The 22,536-nt window shown below is 44.4% G+C and overlaps 2 long non-coding RNA genes across 2 annotated transcripts in view; one reads left to right on the top strand and one right to left on the bottom strand.

Annotated features, from left to right (window-relative positions):
* Positions 1-22,536, top strand: part of LOC124788034 — a 113,942-nt gene that overhangs the window by 48,217 nt on the left and 43,189 nt on the right. The gene's annotated exons all lie outside the window — the stretch shown is intronic.
* On the bottom strand, positions 1,746-15,720 carry LOC124788035. The gene is made up of 2 exons (XR_007016051.1): positions 15,587-15,720; positions 1,746-1,991 (listed from the first exon to the last, which is right to left on the bottom strand). It is a non-coding gene; the product is annotated as an uncharacterized LOC124788035 (long non-coding RNA).

The raw sequence follows: 22,536 nt of genomic DNA, 5'->3' as shown, positions 1-22,536 counted from the left end.
TATATACACTACTGGCCATTAAAATTGCTGCGCCACGAAGATGACGTGCTACAGACGCGAAATTTAACCGACAGGAAGAGGATGCTCTGATGTGAAAATGGTTAGCTTTTCAGAGCATTCACACAAGTTTGGCGCTGGTGTCGACACCTACAACGTGCTGACATGAGGAAATTTTCAAACCGATTTCTCATACACAAACAGCAGTTGACCGGCGTTGCCTGGTGAAACGTTGTTGTGATGCCTCGTGTAAGGAGGAGAAATGCGTACCATCACGTTTCCGACTTTGATAAAGATCAGATTGTAGCCTATCGCGATTGCGGTTTATCGTATCGCGACACTGCTGCTCGCATTGTTCGAGATCCAATGGCTGTTAGGAGAATATGGAATCGGTGGGTTCGGGAGGGTAATACGGAACGCCGTGCTGGATCCCAACGGCCTCGTATCACTAGCAGTCGAGATGACAGGCATCTTATTCGCATGGCTGTAACGGATCGTGCAGCCACGTCTTGATCCCTGAGTCAACAGATGGGGACGTTTGCAAGACAACAACCATCTGCACGAACAGTTCGACGACGTTTGCAGCAGAACGGACTATCAGCTCGGAGACCATGGCTGAGTTACCCTTGACGCTGCATCACAGACAGGAGCGCCTGCGATGGTGTACTCACTACGTACCTGGGTGCACGAATGGCTAAACGTCATTTTTTCGGATGAATCCAGGTTCTGTATATAGCATCATGATGGTAGCATCCGTGTTTGGCGACATCGCGGTGAACGCACATTGGAAGCGTGTATTCGTCATCGCCATACTGGCGTATTAGCCGGCATGATGGTATGAGGTGCCATTGGTTACACCTCTCGGTCACCTCTTCTTCGCATTGACGCCACTTTGAACAGTGGACGTTACATTTCAGATGTGTTACGACCGGTGGTTCTACCCTTCCTTCAATGCCTGCGAAACCCTACATTTCAGTAGGATAATGCGCAACCGCATGTTGCAGGTCCTGTACGGGCAACTCTGGATACAGAAAATGTTCGACTGCTGCCCTGGCCAGCACATTCTCCAGATCTCTCACCAACTGAAAACGTCTGTTCAATGGTGGCCGAGCAACTGGCTCGTCACAATACGCCAGTGACTACTCTTGATGAACTGTGGTGTCTTGTTGAAGCTGCATGTGCAGCTGTATCTGTACACGCCATGCAAGCTCTGTTTGACTCAATGTCCAGTCGTATCAAGGCTGTTACTACGGCCAGAGGTGGTTGTTCTGTGTACTGAGTTCTCAGGATCTATGCACCCAAATTGCGTGAAAATATAATCACATGTCAGTTCTAGTGTAATATATTTGTCCAATGAATACCCGTTTGTCTTCTTGGTGTAGCATTTTTAACGGCCAGTTGTGTATACTCGAATGATATGATAAGTGCATATGCGAGTAGTAACATAGAAGCCATAACATAGCCGGCTTGTGTGGCAGAGTGGTCCTAGGCGCTTCAGTCCGGAACCGTGCTGCTGCTACGGTCGCAGGTTCGAATCGTGCCTCAGTCATGGATGTGTGTGATGTCCTTAGGTGACTTAGGTTTAAGTAGTTGTACGCCTAGGGGACTGATGACCTCAGATATTAAGTCCCATAGTGCTTAGAGCAATTTGAAGGATTTTAGAACCATAACAAATACTTTTCGCTACACAGTACATTCTGATCGGGTTGGCTTTAGGTGATGCAATAATTGTGAACACCAGTTGCTGAGAGAGAGAGAGTTTATTGACCAGTTGGGAAGGGAGAGGTGCAAGCGAAGCCGATGGTCGTCGAAGCCGTGAGACGAGGTGCAGCGGGCGCCTAGCCCACCACGTAGTAGGGGTAGCCGTAGTAGTAGACCTGCTCGCTGGGTCGCAGCGCTTCGCGTGCCTCAGCCGGGAAGGCTACAGGCACGGGCAGCGGCAGCGGGCCGGCCAGCGCGGTCGCCACGGCGGCCAACAGCAGCAGCGCAAACACCTGCCGACAAAAGAAAAACGATCTCAGTGACAGTGTTGTCTCTGTATGAGGGGAACACGAGGCAGAAAATTAAATGGATAGGTATTACAGCTAGAGTAAGCACAGCATTTGCGCAGCGCAACCGCGTGAGTGGCATTCGTTCTTCGCCGCTCGCTTTGCACGCGGTGCGGGAGCACGTGTCCAGCAGTTCCATCCCTCGCCATCGCATGAGTGGAGCATCGCTGAGTATTGGGAAACAGGCGAGTGGCTCAGCCACGCGGTAAGGAAACTGGGGCTCTACACAGTTGCGTTAAAGTGTAACGGCACTAACGAGCCCTGAAAGCGTCGGAATGCATTTATAACTATATTTCCTTTCTATCTGTCGATTTTCCATATTTGAAGTGGAGTAAGTGTATACTGTAAACCCGAGGTTCACCAACTGTTACTACAGCAACTGAGTAAGAATATGTACACTGAATATTAAAGTGGTAAGTCAATCTGTATAAATAAAAACTAAATGCTTTACATTAGTAAACACACCAATTGAGAAACTCTGCACCGATTCGGTTAATCATTAAAAATTTTTTTTGCAATAATCCATATACGCATTCTAAGGAAAGAAAAATTGCTTGGAAAGTTGGAAAATTCGGAAAAAGCAGAAAGCGCTTTTTCTATAGGGATTTTTTATGAACTCAAGACCACAACTCACGATTCGAACGATGGGTATGCGTAATTTTTTTTGCTTTATTCATTATGATGAAACAAAAGTTTGGAGTAGGTATTAAACTCCATGGAGAAGAAATAAAAACTTTGAGGTTCGCCGATGACATTGTAATTCTGTCAGAGACAGCAAAGGACTTGGAAGAGCAGTTGAACGGAATGGACATTGTCTTGAAAGGAGGGTATAAGATGAACATCAATAAAAGCAAAACGAGGATAATGGAATGTAGTCGAACTAATTCGGGTGGTGCTGCGGGAATTAGATTAGGAAATGAGACACTTAAAGTAGTAAAGGAGTTTTCCTATTTGGGGAGCAAAATAACTGATGATGGCCGAAGTAGAGAGGATATAAAATGTAGACTGGCAATGGCAAGGAAAGCGTTTCTGAAGAAGAGAAATTTGTTAACATCCCGTATTGATTTAAGTGTCAGGAAGTCGTTTCTGAAAGTATTTGTATGGAGTGTAGCCATGTATGGAAGTGAAACATGGTAGATAAATAGTTTAGACAAGAAGAGAATAGAAGCTTTCGAAATGTGGTGCTACAGAAGAATGCTGAAGATTAGATCACATAACTAATGGGGAGGTATTGAATAGAGTTGGGGAGAAGAGGAGTTTGTGGCACAACTTGACTAGAAGAAGGGATCGGTTGGTAGGACATGTTCTGAGACATCGAGGGATCACCAGTTTAGTACTGGAGGGCTGCGTGGAGGGTAAAAATCGTGGAGGGAGACCAAGAGATGAATACAGTAAGCAGATTCAGAAGGATGTAGGCTGCAGTGGGACTGGGAGATGAAGAGGCTTGCACAGGATAGAGGAGCATGGAGAGCTGCATCAAATCAGTCTCAGGACTGAAGACCACAACAGCAACATTATGATTCTGAAGAAGATTTCAGGGAAAAAATCGGACAATTACAAAGGTATGTCGGTAAATTCAGGCAAACTGCAAAGATCTTAATCGATTAATGGATTTCAAGCAAACTTGGTACACATGTTACTATCTGCCAACAAATAATGTGGGGGTAAGAAGCAGCAACCGCCTACTGCAGTGAGCGTGATAATGTGGAGAAAGAATGGTGGAGGGGGGGGGGGGCAGATAGACAGATAGAGATGGAGAAGGATGAGATAGTGACAGATAAGTGGAGGAGAAGAGGGACAGAAGAGATTGCTAGAGAAAGGGAGAGGAGGAGATCAACAGGAGATCAACAGAGAGAGAGAGAGAGAGAGAGAGAGAGTGAGAGAGAGAGAGAGTGGGGGCGAGAGGAGGAGATGGACAGTGAGAGAGGAAGGGGGAAGTGGACAGTGAGAGGGGCCAGGAGGCAACAGAGTGTGAGGGAGGAGGAGAGAGAGAGAGAGCGGGGAAGGAGATAGTGGGGGTAGCAGGAGATTTGACTTCGGAGAGGTGGAGAAGGACAGAGGTGCAAATGGACAGAGGGGGGAGTAGCAGATGGGCAGAAAGAGTGGCAGGAGGAGGTATGCAGAGAGCAGGGGTGGAGGAGCCTGACAGAGACAGGGGGTGAAGGCGGTGGTGAGAGAGGAGAGTGGAGGAGACGAACAGATATAGGCTGAAGGAGGAGCTGGTAGAAGTATACACAGGTAATGCTGCGAACTCAGTAATGTATGCAGCTGAGGTCATCAGCTTAACTGTGGAACTGTAAATATTCGTGAATGACTAACTGATGAAATGACTGTCGCCTTTAGTCTGGAATCAAATTTTAGAGACTTTCTTTACCCCTACTACTTCTTCCACTCAACTTCTCCTTCAGAACCGAGTTAACGAATTCTATATGCTGCAGCAGATGTCCCAGTAAACTATCCCCTCTTTAAGAATACATCTTCCATAGACTCTTTTCATAACCTATTCTTTCTAGTATTTATTCATTTATCATTTCATCTGTCCGCTTTATTTTTAAAATTCTTTGAAAACGTCACATTTCGAATTCTTCCAGCTTGTTCTCCTCCAGAAAAAGCTGCAGAATCTTGTACATAATCATTGACTGTTGGTCTTCCATGACCTTCCATCCACAACAATATAATGAATGTCCGCATAGCGTTACGGTGCCGTAGCAATACGAAACAGTGACGATGGACCATACTAGAAGAGTTACCCACTACCTGAGATCTATTTCCTCTAACTGATTGGAGCAGTGTGAGCAGCTTCACCTCCAGTCGAAGTGTGCCTGCCCACTAGGTTCCTAGACTTACCATAGATGAGTAATTGATCATTTGTGTTACGAATAGTAAAGACCAAAACAAACGAAGGTGTGGAAGCTTTCTATCCACCAACCTGTTGTGTAGTGACGTGTGGGAATAGTGCAGTGGCACTTCTGAAAATTTCTCGATAGACTTCACATTTTGTTAGCCTCCTTAGAAATACAGAAGCTTTTCTCTTAATCCCTGTTACTACTAAAAAGTTACTTAGCCTACAGGTTCCCATTATAGGCTACAAACAGAATATCTCAATAAATGTTAAAACAGAACAAACGACAGTAAATTCGGTATTGGGCGTCTCACCGATTCCAACATTTCATTCAGTCCTTCCTGAACACGTTATACTACAGATGTGCTGACAGAAACCCTGCACAGGGAAGAGATGGAGCAAAATTCACCAAATACGAAATACTGTTTACGATTTTTGCAATAGCCAGAGAGGTTATTTAAATTACTCAGAATGCAGGTCTCAGGCAGTGTAACGTATAGCGCTACGTGGACAACGGAGAAAGATATATAAAAGTATATTGTCTTGGAAACATCGCTATAGCGCTATTGTTTTGTTAGGATGGCCATCGGTTGCAGCAAAACTGCTTCGTTCATTACTAAATGTTACTTTCGCAGATGCTATTAGCTGTTTTTGGTGCTTATTTGGGATCAAGGCTCGATAGTATACGTCAACAGCGTCTGTTGTAGTAACACTAGACTAAGCAAATTTACCTATAAAACAGAATATTAGAATTGCTATAAATTAGCGAACGAAACAGAGAGCTCAAAATCAGGAAAAGCTACAACACATATTCAGATAATAAAACACTACGCCAAATTAATGAAAAATTGACGATTAACAACGCTTCAGCGATTTAATCAGATAAAGGCAACAGTCTATTCACCATCAATAAAAACGACTGTATACAAAAATACCAAATGTTAGTGGTAACTTAAATATTCATTATAAAAACAGTACGAAAATAAAATCCTGATATTGTATTTCTCCAACTTAGGGTGACAAATTAATCGACTTACGATTTCTGAGAAAGTCATAATCAGATGATTACAGTGAAACGAAAGAAAAAAAGGAACCCTAAAATACTAAAAATCTAAATGATAAACTCAAATCAACTTCGAATACAGCTACATGCACTATGCAGCATGGATGGTCAATGCAAATTAATATATTGTGTAGTGATGAAGAATATTGAATATGCAATGTAGTGGCACAAGTATCAGCAGTATAAATTAGTCAAGGTCACCACACAATTAAAATGTCGACATCTGCCAACTGACAGTAGCTCCTTCATGTACGATGAACGTCCTTAATATTACTCAACTCTCTCAAGGTATGAAAGCGCCAGGGAGTAAGTTTTCACGGTACACCTTGAGATTTTAAGGGATTTAGACCCATAAGGAATGGAACTGGTAGGGCCTAAATCATTTATCGAGACAAGATCACTCTACTTATGTTATCAGAAGCGGTACAGGAACAATGATTTGATGGGAGTTAGGAGCGGGTGAGATTGAAATAAATTTACATGAAATTTAGCACACAGGCAAGCGTTGACCTGCACACGCTGCTGAACAATGAAACGGAGGAATAGGTCAAGTAAGGTAGACTTGACATTTTACGCATCCATGCAGGCTGTGCTGCGTTAATTACGAATGGCTATGTTGAATCTCGTGATATCTATCTGACGAAACGAGACATCATTTGGAATATTGCTCCTCCATTTCGTTACACTGAGCGAGCTGCGTACATGTAAATTCTGTCTATTCAAGGTGCCTTTGTCGCCAGCCACTGCAATAGGCATATTATAACTAGTGGACGTTTCGTTAAACACCATGTAACATGTTTGAAGGTTGACTGTGATGAAGTCGGTTCATTCTCAACAGCGTTGTTGAAAACATTAAGAAATTTGAAATTATTTGTGCTATTAATCTTATTATCTCAATTGCTTTACACCCGTCAATGAAAATGTTCCTTGAATTCCCTCTTTGTTTATGTCTCAATGTTATGCAAGCCACAGGAGAATTATTGCTCTACAGGATCACAGAAACTGTTAACAATTCATTGGCAACACAGTGGTGTCTTTCAAGCTCATGCGGAGTATGGCATCTACTTAAACTTACGCGGAGCTGGTTGTCAACCGATACTGCAGCCTACTGTGTTGCGGGCTAGTCGAACTTACCTCTGCAGACTGCGGTTAGGGATCCGATACAGCGAGCGCTGCAGTGGGGAGTAAGGCGTTTAATTTGACTCACTGGTGGCCGCTAATCCGGAAAGCTATTCAGCAGAGCTTCTGCGAAGTTTAGAAAGTAGGAAAGAGCTTTTGACATAGGTGAAGCTGTGAGGGCGAATCGTAACGCGTTTCTGGATAGTTCAGTAGCAAGAACATTGATCGCGAAAGGCAAGGTTCCGGTAACAGTACTGCACGCTACTTACCAATACTTCCTCTTCTAGATTCCGTAACATCAATACAAATATCACTCATTAATACACAAGCATTTACGAACATCATGCAGAACGCTTGTCTGACATCCGATACACAGTTGTGGGCAGGAAATAACCACACCACCACTTCATCATAGGAGAAGTTTGCAGAATTATCTCTGTCAGTGAAAGCCTGGTGTGTAATCTACTCATAGTGTTTCTAATAACAAGCGTATGGCTATGTAAAATGGAGAAAGATGTTCGAAATTCTGAGGAAAATAGGGGTAAGACATGCGGAAAGACGAATAATATACAATATGTACAAAACCCAAATGGGAACAATGAGACTGGAAGACGAAGAAAGAGGTGCTCAGATTTAAAAAGATGCAAAGTAGGAGTGTTGAGTTTCACCCATACTATCCAATCTACACATCGCGTAAGCGATAATGGAAATAAGAGTGTTTCAAGAGTGGAATTAAAATCCAAGGCGAAAGGCTGTCAATGAGGAGATATCCTGATGAAATTGATATTCTCATAGAAGGCAAAGAAGAACTACAAGATGTGTTGAATGGAATGAACAGTTTAATGCTTATAGACAGCGAGAAAATTAGCATCAAAATTGGGGATCACCAAGTAGACGAAGTTAATTCTTGTACCTAGGCAATAAAATAACCCATGACGCACGGAGCGAGGACATCAAAAGCAGACTAGCACTGGAAAAGAGGGTATTCTTGGATAAGAAGCCTATTAGTATCCCTTAATTGAGGAAGGAATTTCTGAGAACATACATATGGAGCACAGCAGTGTTGGTAATGAAACATGGGCTGTGGGAAAACCGGAACAGAAGAGAATCGAAGCGTGTGAGATGTGGCACTACAAAAGAATGTGGAGAATTTGGTGGACTGATAAGACAAGAAATGGGAAGGCTCTCAGCAGAATCGGCGAGGAAAGGAATGTATGAAAAACACCGACAAGAAAAAGGTGCAGATGATAGGACATCTGTTAAGACACAAGGAAATAACCTCCTTGGTACTAGATTGAACAGTAGAGCTTAAAAACTGTGGGGAAAGACAGAGACTAAAACACATCCAGGAAATAAATGGGGAAGTAAGGTGAGCACTCAGACGAAGAGGTTGGCACAGGAGAGGAATTCGTGGAGGGACGCATCAACCAACCAGAAGGGTGATGATCCAAATAAAAAAGCTGCTACAGATAGCACTGAAAATCTAAACAAGGACCCTGGAATAGATAACATACCCTCAAAATCATTCAAAGCCGTTGGAGAGCTAGCCGTGATAAAACTATTCCAGTTCGTATGCTAGATGTATGAGACAGGCGAAATATCCGTAGACGTCAAGAATTCCCATCAAAACGACGGTAAGAGCAAAGAGCAAACAGATGAGAACATTACCGAAGAATCAGTTTAAAAGTCACGCTTGCAATATACTGACTTGAATATTTACAGAATAATGGAAAAATTGGCAAAAGCCGACGCGACGGAAGATCAGTTTGAACCGAGGAGAAATGAATGAACACGTGAGGCAATACTGATCGTACGACGTGTTTAGAACGAGAGTTTGAAGAAAGGCAAATTGTGTTTATACAATCTGTAGATTTAGATAAAGTATTTGGCAACGTTGATCGAAGTACGCTCTTTGAAATTCTGTAGGTGGCAGAGATAAAATAGAGGGAGCTGAAGAGTATATACAACTATTACAAAAAACAGACTGCAGCCGAAGCACGTGACATGGAAGTGGTGGTTGGGAACGGAGTGAGACAGAAGTTGGTTCGAGTAATGATTCTCCACTTGAATTTAAACGCCACTCACGTTTAAACCATGGGGACTCCGCAAGAAGCTTATGTGTCTGAGTATCTACGTCCCGCAGTCACACATAGAACTGACAACGTTGCCTTGATCTACTCATCGCGAAACCTTTACTATTCCTTACTAGTCCGAGAATACCGTGCACACCGCCTCATCTTCCGAATCCATCTTATCGCTCCTGCATGCTTCCTCTACCAGTTGGAAAATTCTTTCAGACTGCTTCCTCAGATTTTTCAAACATCTTCGTAAAACCCATACATCCCGTAAACTCTAAGATCGAAATCCTACTGACTCTCTAATGCAATTCTGGGTTGCTGCCGCGGCTACGCCAACATATATCACACTTCACCCCTCACATCCTCCATATCCTATCCCTGCCTCCCTCTCGACATCTACCAGATATAACCCTAGTCTTATACTCATCACTTAGAACCAATACCTCAACCAGCCTCCGAACCCACACTCGCTCCATCCTCTTGCAGCCCCAAGATACACATTCTACTCCCCAGCGCTACATCATTACACTACTCTCAGACATAGCAGTCTGTTTATTATATTCTCCTATTGTTCCTCATTCCTCTATCCTTCCTACCCACACACCAAGAGCTGACTTAACCTGGTCTTCTCAAAAGTATCATCATTATCATCATCATCATTTTAACACCAGCACGCTATCGCCAACTATGTGCTGTAGTAGATAATAAAAGCAAACATTTCTATTTCTTTTAATCCTATTAGTTTCACATAATCTACTTGAAATCTACAACTACATGTACTGCATTTGACTGAAGAGCAGCAAGGATATACGGCATCCAGCACGCTCCGAAGACCTGCCCACCTTCCCGGACTCCCCAGTGTGGGTGGAAAGAAATTATCGACAGACCCATGTTTTACCGTCCTTTATGATACGTTCATTAGTTCTGCGTCGTCGCTGATTTAACCTAGCGACTCACGAGCAACATGTATTCGCCGTTGCTTTTGTTCGAAATTTAGCAATTTTGGAACAAATTTCGCTGTTATGCTTTTCATACCCACAGTATCCGAAAACATTTCATGGCATGAACCAGCTGATATGCCGACATCATCAGCAACTTCTCTGATTGTGATTCGGTCATCGTTCATAATCATTTATTTCACTTCTTCCACGATTTCGTCTTTGACGATGTGCTGGAGATTCCATCGCACTTGTCATCATCCACGTCTTCATAGCCTTCATTGAGATGCTTCGACCGCTCGTACATCCTTGTTTTACTCATAGCGGACTCACAAAAACAATATTTAACGTTTCTACAAGTAAACATCCTATATGTGTAACACACAATACAAGAAAGTACAACACTGGTGTTACTTTTGAACACACCTCATACACAGTCACACTTGCTGCCGAAAGGCAGGCGTTGGTGCATAAAACCTCCGAGACTTGTCTGTATCGTTCTGTTACATGCTATGTACTGTACGCAGCACTTCTGTCATCCATTTGAAACTGTTGCCTCAGGGGAACTGAAATTTCGTTGGACGTTTATAATACATTTATTTTTAGTTGAATCGGCATTTGTTTCTGAACGACCTGATCAGTTCCTCACAGTTATAGTACATGGGGAATTCGAATCTGGTGGAGATGTCGCAAGCGCTCCTGTGTTCTGAATACCGACGATGTGTTTACTATACATAACATTACACACATATAAGTAATTCACCGAAGGAGCTGCATGTAGTGATATTAGACCCGTATTACGTCAAAATGCTGATTCTCGAGCCTGTTTTACATGAGCGACTGTGTTGACTAAATCGACTACTTGTGGTGAGTGAGCATCGTGCGCTAGCGAGTAAATCAGACGCCGACAAAGCCACGAGTGAGTCGATGATGTCACTGACTGATTGATTGCGCCCAGTGCAGATCTGTAAAGTTCTGTGTGTGATGAAGACCGCGAACGTTCTAAACAGGGAACGGTTCCATCATATATTAACATCGCAAGTTAACCGACTCTTGACAGTCATGTTCACAAACGTTGTGGTAGAGGACTTCGTGCTTTTCTGTCTTACTAATCTTCGTCATATTGTACGCTCCGTTTTTGTGATACACTGCTTAAGACTGCATTAGGATTTCATTTTTGTCCTATGTATGCTCACACAAGAAGGACCAAATATGTAAAAGCAAAAAAAAAAAAATATTTTATTTTTTACAATACCTTGAAAATAAAAATCCTACACTTATTTACACAAGAACATAAATAGAATTCTTTTTCAACATTGATAGTGACAGCTGTTCTGAACACCGAGCGAGGTGGCGCAGTGGTTAGCACACTGGACTCGCATTCGGGAGAACGACGGTTCAATCCCGTCTCCGGCCATCCTGATTTAGGTTTTCCGTGATTTCCCTAAATCGTTTCAGGCAAATGCCGGGATAGTTCCTTTGAAAGGGCACGGCCGATTTCCTTCCCAATCCTTCCCTAACCCGAGCTTGCGCTCCGTCTCTAATGACCTCGTTGTCGACGGGACGTTAAACACTAACCACCACCACCAGCTGTTCTGAACGAAAAAAACAACATATTTTATATTACTTGGCACTAAAAAGGTACTACCGGTATGTAATTACTTGTAAATATTGCACGAAGTGATTTTATTTAAATTCAACTTTGATTCCATCAGGAACCATTGTGCACAGTGAGTGTAGACAGTAGGGAAGGAGTGGCACTCAGCAGTCAGTCGCAATTCTATTAGGATTTATTATTATTGTAAATCTAGATTTTGGCTATAAGTAGCCATCTTCAGTGCAGTTTCTTTACAATTCAACAAACTCGCGGCAGTTCATGTCACCACATTGGCGGAAAGACACTTTTGTATGTTTTCTCTAGAAAATAAATGTTGATATTTTGAAATGTTTGAACGACAATTTTTGTATTCTTTCAGTTCTCAGCAGTGTGGAGACTTTGCCATATCACCTTTGTCAAGAATGCTCACTATGAATTTCGCTTTCGTCTTTAACAAAATATGTTGTGATTGCTAGCTCGTATATTCTGCTGTTACTGTATTTCAACCATTTGTTAGAGCAGTCCGTCATAACCCACACTTCCACCGTTCGGTAGTGGGCTAAGCTGCAGACTGCACTCAGAACACTCGCAGTTCTGAGTCCGATGTGTAGGCACAAGTGACCACTAGCGACAAACGAGCCTAAATTCGAAACTAAATACACTAAGGACGTTGCAGTAGGTATAACTGGCACAATTAGTCAACAGAGACAAGAAAGTAGCTCGTGTGAAAGGACCTTTACAGATGGGGTACAGTAGACGAAAACAGATAATGTGATTAGCTGATTGGACAACATGATTGTGGAATAACAGCGATTGATATAAAATTAACTTAGTATTAAGAAAACAGTCTTAATCGGGTTTTTTTATTTATTTAGTGCCGACCGGTTTCAGTCCATCGCAGGGGCCATCTTCAGGGTGAACATGTGAAATTACAATACATATCTTAGACAAAACTAATGACAACCATCTTATAAGAATGGATTACGTAAATACACTCCTGGAAATGGAAAAAAGAACACATTGACACCGGTGTGTCAGACCCACCATACTTGCCCCGGACACTGCGAGAGGGCTGTACAAGCAATGATCACACGCACGGCACAGCGGACACACCAGGAACCGCGGTGTTGGCCGTCGAATGGCGCTAGCTGCGCAGCATTTGTGCACCGCCGCCGTCAGTGTCAGCCAGTTTGCCGTGGCATACGGAGCTCCATCGCAGTCTTTAACACTGGTAGCATGCCGTGACAGCGTGGACGTGAACCGTATGTGCAGTTGACGGACTTTGAGCGAGGGCGTATAGTGGGCATGCGGGAGGCCGGGTGGACGTACCGCCGAATTGCTCAACACGTGGGGCGTGAGGTCTCCACAGTACATCGATGTTGTCGCCAGTGGTCGGCGGAAGGTGCACGTGCCCGTCGACCTGGGACCGGACCGCAGCGACGCACGGATGCACGCCAAGACCGTAGGATCCTACGCAGTGCCGTAGGGGACTGCACCGCCACTTCCCAGCAAATTAGGGACACTGTTGCTCCTGGGGTATCGGCGAGGACCATTCGCAACCGTCTCCATGAAGCTGGGCTACGGTCCCGCACACCGTTAGACCGTCTTCCGCTCACGCCCCAACATCGTGCAGCCCGCCTCCAGTGGTGTCGCGACAGGCGTGAATGGAGGGACGAATGGAGACGTGTCGTCTTCAGCGATGAGAGTCGCTTCTGCTTTGGTGCCAATGATGGTCGTATGCGTGTTTGGCGCCGTGCAGGTGAGCGCCACAATCAGGACTGCATACGACCGAGGCACACAGGGCCAACACCCGGCATCATGGTGTGGGGATCGATCTCCTACACTGACCGTACACCACTGGTGATCGTCGAGGGGACACTGAATAGTGCACGGTACATCCAAATCGTCGTCGAACCCATCGTTCTACCATTCCTAGACCGGCAAGGGAACTTGCTGTTCCAACAGGACAATGCACGTCCGCATGTATCCCGTGCCACCCAACGTGCTCTAGAAGGTGTAAGTCAACTACCCTGGCCAGCAAGATCTCCGGATCTGTCCCCCATTGAGCATGTTTGGGACTGGATGAAGCGTCGTCTCACGCGGTCTGCACGTCCAGCACGAACGCTGGTCCAACTGAGGCGCCAGGTGGAAATGGCATGGCAAGCCGTTCCACAGGACTACATCCAGCATCTCTACGATCGTCTCCATGGGAGAATAGCAGCCTGCATTGCTGCGAAAGGTGGATATACACTGTACTAGTGCCGACATTGTGGATGCTCTGTTGCCTGTGTCTATGTGCCTGTGGTTCTCTCAGTGTGATCATGTGATGTATCTGACCCCAGGAATGTGTCAATAAAGTTTCCCCTTCCTGGGACAATGAATTCACGGTGTTCTTATTTCAATTTCCAGGAGTGTATAATGTTTTACCCGCTGGTCGACTGCTGGTGGCGTCACAAGATGTGGCAGGAGACTGTAAAGAATTTACCTTATGCCTGAGTTTATATAGCAAGCTATGAGCACGTAAGCGTAAGCAACGCCTCCGACGGTGACCGATGGTAGACGTCTAGGCTTAAAAATTGAAGTATAAATACAATTTGTGTTCAAATGGTTCAAATGGCTCTGAGCACTATGCGACTTAACTTCTGAGGTCATCAGTCGCCTAGAACGTAGAACTAATTAAACCTAACTAACCTATGGACATTACACACATCCATGCCCAAGGCAAGATTCGAACCAGCGACCATAGCGGTCGCACGGTTCGTGACTGTCGCGCCTAGAACCGCACGGCCACTCCGGCGGGATCAATTTGTAAAGTTTACAACGCGATTAAGACTGTTTTCTTAATACTGACGAGTACTGATGAAATGAGTGGTTCGAACGACAGCAATGTCAAGGGTGCCCATTTTAAGGCAACTCTAAAAATGGGCTGAGCAGGAGTTAGGGAAGAGGTTGGAAATCATATTAGGAAAGTGAATGGGAATATTAGGTACTGAAAGATGACTGAATGTTCGTTCGTAAATCATATGTAAGGGGAAGGAAGAAATTAGGGCTAACCGTCCCATCGACGACGAGGTCTTTAGAGACGGAGCACAAGCTTAGACTGGAGAAGGAAGGGAAGGGAAATCGGGCATGCCCTTCTCAATGGAACCACCCCGGCCCTTATGCGGTTTAGGACAATCACGGAAATTCTAAATCTAGATGGACGGCCGGTTAGTAGGAGGTACTGGCGGAAGTAAAGCTGAGGACGGGGCCTGAGTCGTGCTTGGGTAGCTCAGTTGGTAGAGCACTTGCCCGCGAAAGGCAAAGGTCCCAAGTTCGAGTCTCGGTCCGGCAAACAGTTTTAATCTACCAGGAAGTTTCATATCAGCGCACACTCCGCTGTAGAGCGAAAAATCTCATTCTGGAAACACCCCCTAGGGTGTGGCTAAGCCATGTCTCCACAGTATCCTTTCTTTCGGGAGTGCCAGTTCTGCAAGGTTCGCAGGAGAGCTTCTGTAAAGTTTGGAAGGTATGAGACGAGGTACTGGCGGAAGTAAAGCTGTGAGGACGGGGCGTGAGTCGTGCTTCGGTAGCTCAGTTGGTAGAGCACTTGCCCGAGAAAGGTAAAGGTCACGAGTTCGAATCTCGGTCCGGCACACAGTTTTCATCTGCCAGAAAGTTTCGGCCGGTGATTTGATCAGCCGTCCTCTATTAGAAATGTAGCACATCGCTTTTTTTTTTTTTTTTTTTTTTTTTTTTTTTAATCGGGAACGTGGTACTTGCAACACCAATCCGAACGATATAGATATTGTGAGGCTGCATCATTTCACAACATCGTGGACATCGGAAAATGCCTTGAACAGCAGTGTATGAATGAATGATGCAATGGAAAATCGTCTCCCTTCCCCCGACGAGAGATACTCACGAAAGCCTTCATAGTGCAGCGATGAGTCTCGAAGCGGGGACTTGATGGTGACTGGTCGGTGCCTTGGCCTTATATACGACGCCGGAGGTCGTCCTAGACGTCTAGGCCAAGGTCAGAGCGGCTAGATCAGCCGCGTCGGTTACCTAACAGCGCGCAGCTGGCACGATCCCCGCGTGTGGAGTCCCCAAGGCCGTCAACACTGCCGGCGGCGGCAGGGGGCGAGGAAGCGCTGCATGGAGCGGCGCCAGCGCGTGCAGCGGAGGCCACGCCTGCCGAGGTGTCTGTCCCTCTCCTCTTTCCACCTCCCACGCGTTTTCTCCCACTTGTCACCGTGTCAACAGGAATCTTTGCCCACTGCTCGTTTGTCATTCTACATCTACATCTACATACGTACTCCGCAATCCACCATACGGTGCGAGGCGGAGGGTACCTCGTACCACAACTAGCATCTTCTCTCCCTGTTCCACTCTCAAACAGAACGAGAGAAAAATGACTGCCTATATGCCTCTGTACGAACCCTGATCCCTCTTATCTTATCTTTGTGGTCTTTCCGCGAACTGTAAGTTGGTGGCAGTAAAATTGTACTGCAGTCAGCCTCAAATGCTGGTTCTCTAAATTTCCTCAGTAGCAATTCACGAAAAGAACGCCTCCTTTCCTCTACAGACTCCCACCCGAGTTCCTGAAGCATTTCCGTAACACTCGCGTGATGATCAAACCTACCAGCAACAAATCTAAAAGCCCGCCTCTGAATTGCTTCTATGACCTCCCTCAATCCGACCTGACAGGGATCCCAAAAGCTAGAGTAGTACTCAAGAATAGGTCGTATTAGTGTTTTATAAGCGGTGTCCTTTACAGATGAACCACATCTTCCCAAAATTCTACCAACGAACCCAAGGCGACTATCCGCCTTCCCCACCCAAATATTTAATCGACGTGACTGTGTCAAGCGCTACACTACTAATGGAGTATTCAAACATTACGGGATTCTTTTTCCTATTCATCTGCATTAATTTACATTTATCTATATTTAGAATTAGCTGCCATTCTTTACACGAATCACAAATCCTGTCCAAGTCATCTTGTATCCTCCTACAGTCACTCAACGACGACACATTCCCGTACACCACAGCATCATCAGCAAACAGCCGCACATTGCTCTCCACCCTATCCAAAAGATCATTTGTGTAGATAGAAAACAACACCGGACCTATCACACTTCCCTGGGGCACTCCAGATGATACCCTCACCTCCGATTAACACTCACCATCGAGGAGTCTTCGAGCCACTCACATATTTGGGAACCAATCCCATATGCTCGTACCTTAGTTAGGAGTCTGCAGTGGGGCACCGAGTCAAACGCTTTCAGGAAGTCTAGGAATATGGCATCCGTCTGATACCCTTCATCCATGGTTCGCAAGATATCATGTCAAAAAGGGCGAGTTGCGTTTCGCAGGAGCGATGCTTTCTAAAGCCGTGCTGATGCATTGACAGCAACTTCTCTGTCTCAAGGAAATTCATTATATTCGAACTGGGAATATGTTCGAGAATCCTGCAACAAACCGATGTTAAGGATATTGGTCTGTAATTTTGAGGATCCGTCCTTCTACCCTTCTTATATACAGGCGTCACCTGCGCTTTTTTTTCAGTCGCCTGGGACTTTACGTTGGGCAAGAGATTCGATTTAGCTGCTCAAGACAGTTTTCGGATAATGTGTTCAAAAGTAATTCACACGACGGCTTCTCTGTACCACATGTAATGAATCCATAGACATCGCAGTCTATACTAGGTAGGCCATCTCTACAGTGTTGGGATGCAGATACCAATACTCTAGCTGTGCACCCATGCGAACTCTACGCAGCGAATCCGGCGTGTTAATTATGCTGAGGACTTTCGTCTCAAAAGTTAGGTACTACTTCTGTTTTCACTTTCCCGTACACCACGTCCGACATCTACATCTACATCTACATGGATACTCTGCAATTCATATTTAAGTGCCTGGCAGATAGTTCATCGAACCACCTTGACAATTCTCTATTTTTCCAATCTCGTATAGCGCGCGGAAAGAACGAACACCTATATATTACCGTACGAGCTCCTATTTCCCTTATTTTATCGTGGTGATCGTTCCTCCCTATGTAGGTCGGTGTCAACAAAATATTTTCGCATTCAGAGAAGAAAGTTGGTGATTGGAATTTCGTGAGAAGATTTCGTCGCAACGAGAAACGCCTTTCTTTTAATGACGTCCAGCCCTAATCCTGTATCATTTCTGTGTCACTCCCTCCCATATTTCGCGATAATACAAAACGTGCTGCCTTTCTTTGAACTTTTTCGATGTGCTCCATGAGCCCTAACTGGTAAGGATCCCACACCGCGCAGCAGTATTCTAAAACAGGACGGACAAGCGTAGTGTAGGCAGTCTCCTTAGTAGATTTGTTACATTTTCTTAGTGTCCTGCCAATAAAACGCAGTCTTTGGTTAGCCTTCCCCACAACATTTTCTATGTTTTCCTTCCAATTTAAGTTGTTCGTAATTGTAATACCTAGGTATTTAGCCGAATTTACGGCTTTTAGATTAGACTGATTTATCGTGTAACCGAAGTTTAACGAGTTCCTTTTAGCACTCATGTGGATGATCTCACAGTTTTCGTTATTTAGGGTCAACTGCCTCTTCTTGCACCATTCAGACATCTTTTCTAAATCGTTTTGCAGTTTGTTTTGATTTTCTGATGACTTTATTAATCGAGAAACGAGAGCGTCATCTGCAAACAACCGAAGAGGGCTGCTCAGATTGTCTCCCAAATCGTTCATATAGATAAGGAACAGCAAAGGGCCTATAACACTACCTTGGGGAACGCCAGAAATCACATCAGTTTTACTCGATGACTTTCCGTCAGTTACTACTAACTGTGACCTCTCTGACAGGAAGTCAGAAATCCAGTCACATAACTGAGACGATATTCCATAAGCACGCAATTTCACTACGAGCCGCTTGTGTGGTATAGTTCAAATGGTTCAAATGGTTCTGAGCACTATGCGACTTAACTTCTGAGGTCATCAGTCGCCTAGAACTTAGAACTAATTAAACCTAAATAACCGAAGGACATCACACACATCCATGCCCGAGGCAGGATTCGAACCTCGTAGCGGTCGCTCGGCTCCAGACTGTAGCGCCCAGAACCGCACGGCCACTCCGGCTGGCGTGTGGTATAGTGTCAAAAGCCTTCCGGAAATCCAGAAATACGGAATCGATCTGAAATCCCTTATCAATAGCACTCAACACATCAAGTCAATGAAGAGGTAGTTGTGTTTCACAGGAACGATGTCTTCTAAACCCATGTTGACTGCTTGTCGATAGACAATTTTCTTCGAGATAATTCATAATGTTCGAACACAATATATGTTCTAAACTCCTGCTACATATCGACATTAACGATATGGGCCTGTAATTTATTCGATTACTCATACTACCTTTCTTGAATATTGGTGTGACCTGTGCAACTTTCCAGTCTTTGGGTACGGATCTTTCGTCGAGCGAACGGTTGTATATGATTGTCAAGTATGGAGCTAATGCATCAGCGTACTCTGAAAGGAACCTAATTGGTGCACAGTCTGTAACAGAAGACTTGCTTTTATTAAGTGATTTCAGTTGATTCACTAGTCCGAGGATATTTACTTCTACGTTACTCATGTTGGCAGCTGTTATCGATTAGAATACTGGAATATTTATTTCGTCTTCTTTTGTGAAGGCATTTCGGAAGGCTGTGTTTAGTAACTCTGCTTTGGCAGCACTGTCTTCGATAGTATCTCCATTGCTATCACGCATACAAGGGATTGACTGTTTCTTGCCGCTAACATTCTTCACATACGTCCAGAATCTCTTTGGATTTTCTGCTAGGTTTCGAGATAAAATTTCATTGTGGAAACTGTTAAAAGCGTCTTGCATTAAAGTCCGCACTAAATTTCGAACTTCTGTAAAAGCTCGCCAATCTTGGAGATTTTGCGTCTGTTTAAATTTGGCGTGTTTGTTTCGTTGTTTCTCCAATAGTGTTCTAACACGTATTGTGTACCAAGGAGGATCAGCTCCGTCGTTTGTTAATTTATTTGGTATAAATCCCTCAATTGCCGCCGATAATATTTCTTTGAATTTAAGCCAAATCTGGTATACACGTATATTACGAGTTTGGAATGAGTGGAGATTGTCTCTTAGGAAAGCGCCAAGTGAATTTTTATCTGCTTTTTTGATCCATTACGATCAACAGTGATTATAGCGTGTTAAGTCTTAACGTGAACGCTCTGGATATGCTCCGGAAACTCGTAAGTTTGTTCAATGCGTAGAAACACTTATTACACTACTGGCCATTAAAATTGCTACACCAAGAAGAAATGCAGATGATAAACGGGTATTCATTGGACAAATATATTACACTAGAACTGAGATCTGATTACATTTTCACGCAATTTGGTTGCATAGATCCTGAGAAATCAGTACCCGGAACAACCATCTCTGGCCGTAATAACGGCCTTGATACGCCTGGACATTGAGTCAAACAGAGCTTGGATGGCGTGTACAGGTACAGCTGCCCATGCAGCTTCAACAAGATACCACAGTTCATCAACAGTAGTGACTAGCGTATTGTTACGAGCCAGTTCCTCGGCCACCATTGACCAGACGTTTCCAATTGGTGAGAGATCTGGAGAATGTGATGGCCAGTGCAGGAGTCGCACATTTTCTGTATCCAGAAAGGCCCGTACAAGACCTGCAACATGCAGTCGTGCACTATCCTGCTGAAATGTAGGGTTTCGAAGGGATCGAATGAAGGGTAGAGCCACGAGTCGTAACACATCTAAAATGCAACGTTCACTGTTCAAAGTGCCGTCAATGCGAACAAGAGGTGACAGAGACGTGTAACCAATGGCACCCCAATACCATCACGCCGGGTGATAAGCCAGTATGGCGATGACGAATACACGCTTCCAATGTGCGTTCACCGCGATGTCGCCAAACACGGATGCGACCATCATGATGCTGTAAACAGAACCTGGGTTCATACCATAAAATGAAGTTTTGCCATTCGTGCACCCAGGTTCGTCGTTGAGTACACCATCGCAGGCGCTCCTGTCTGTGATGCAGCGTCAAGGGTAACCGCAGCCATGGTCTCCGAGCTGATAGTCCATACTGCAGCAAACGTCGTCGAACTGTTCGTGCAGACGGTTGTTGTCTTGCAAACGTCCCCATCTGTTGACTCAGGGATCGAGACGTGGCTGCACGATCCGCTACAGCCATGCGGATAAGATGCCTATCATCTCGACTGCTAGTGATACGAGGCCGTTGGGATCCGGCACGACGTTCCGTATTACGCTCCTGAACCCACCGATTCCATATTCTGCTAACAGTCATTGGATCTCGACCAACGCGAGCACCAATGGCGCGATACTATCAACTGCAATCGCGATAGGCTACAATCCGACCTTTATCAAAGTCGGAAACGTGATGGTACGCATTTCTCCTCCTTACACGAGGCATCACAACAACGCTTCACTAGGCAACGCTGGTCAACTGCTGTTTGTGTATGAGAAATCGGTTGGATACTTTCCTCATGTCAGCACGTTGTCGGTGTCGCCACCGGTGCCAACCTTGTGTGAATCATCTGAAAAGCTAATCATTTGCATATCACAGCATCTTCTTCCTGTCGATTAAATTTCGCGTCTGTAGCACGTCATCTTCGTGGTGTAGCAATTTTAATGGCCACAGTGTACATTCCTGGATTCTGCCCACCCTAACTGTTTCACTTGATGTACTTTCCGTGAATTTGGTTCCTGATATTTTAATTCGTTGCTACCATTCGCTTGTAGAATTTCATTCTTTGTTCTCGTCTTCCTAAATTTTCATCTACATCTGATTTTACATTTGATTCTATATAGCGCAAGCCACCTTATGCTGTTCAGTGGAGGGTAGTCCTTCTATTTCCTACTGTTTCTGTGCCGCTTTGTAATGGTGCGTTGCGAAGAACAGCTGCCAGTGATCTTCTGTTTGAGTTCTAACTATTTTATTTTTCACGCAACGAGATTTTCACGAGTTGAATGCGGGAGGAAACGATAATTGGCCAGTTCTTCTTGGAACGTATTATCGCGGAATTGCAGCAGTTAGTGAGCTGCATGTTCCATAGGTCGTTTGTACGATTAATTGTAATGACCAAGTCGTTGTTGTTGTTGTGGTCTTCAGTCCTGAGACTGGTTTGATGCAGCTCTCCATGCTACTCTATCCTGTGCAAGCTTCTTCATCTCCCAGTACCTACTGCAACCTACATCATTCTGAATCTGCTTAGTGTATTCATCTCTTGGTCTCCCTCTATGATTTTTACCCTCCACGCTGCCCTCAAATACTAAATTGGTGATCCCTTGATGCCTCAGAACATGTCCTACCAACCGATCCCTTCTTCTGGTCAAGTTGTGCCACAAAATTCTCTTCTCCCCAATCCTATTCAATACTTCCTCATTAATTATGTGATCTACCCATCTAATCTTCGCAGTCTTCTGTAGCACCACATTTCGAAAGCTTCTATTCTCTTCTTGTCCAAACTATTTGTCGTCCATGTTTCACTTCCATACATGGCTACACTCCATACAAATACTTTCAGAAATGACTTCCTGACGAAGAGCGAATCATTTTACATAGAAATCATTCACATATAAGTATGGCTACATGCCGATCATTGAAAAGTGTTTTTATTTTATTGTTTTTTGTTCTTCTTTTACTTGTATTACAACTGTTTTCTTTTCTTTCTGTTCCGCATTTCTCGCAGCATGTCCCGACGTTTCTTTCTTTTTTCTTCTATACAAGTGGCTTTTGTCTCCTTGTTTGGTTTTTCATCGAAAAGTTTGGAGTCCTGTAATTTCTTTCTGGGTGGAAGTCGTTCCTCAATTTTTGTGTAGTAATTTAGAGTTCGTTCA

Source organism: Schistocerca piceifrons, chromosome 3 (assembly GCF_021461385.2).
Source record: "Schistocerca piceifrons isolate TAMUIC-IGC-003096 chromosome 3, iqSchPice1.1, whole genome shotgun sequence".
Classification (NCBI taxonomy): Eukaryota; Metazoa; Arthropoda; class Insecta; order Orthoptera; family Acrididae; genus Schistocerca; species Schistocerca piceifrons.
The sequence above is the reverse complement of the archived record's forward strand: the minus strand, read 5'-3'. Positions and strand labels throughout refer to the sequence as shown.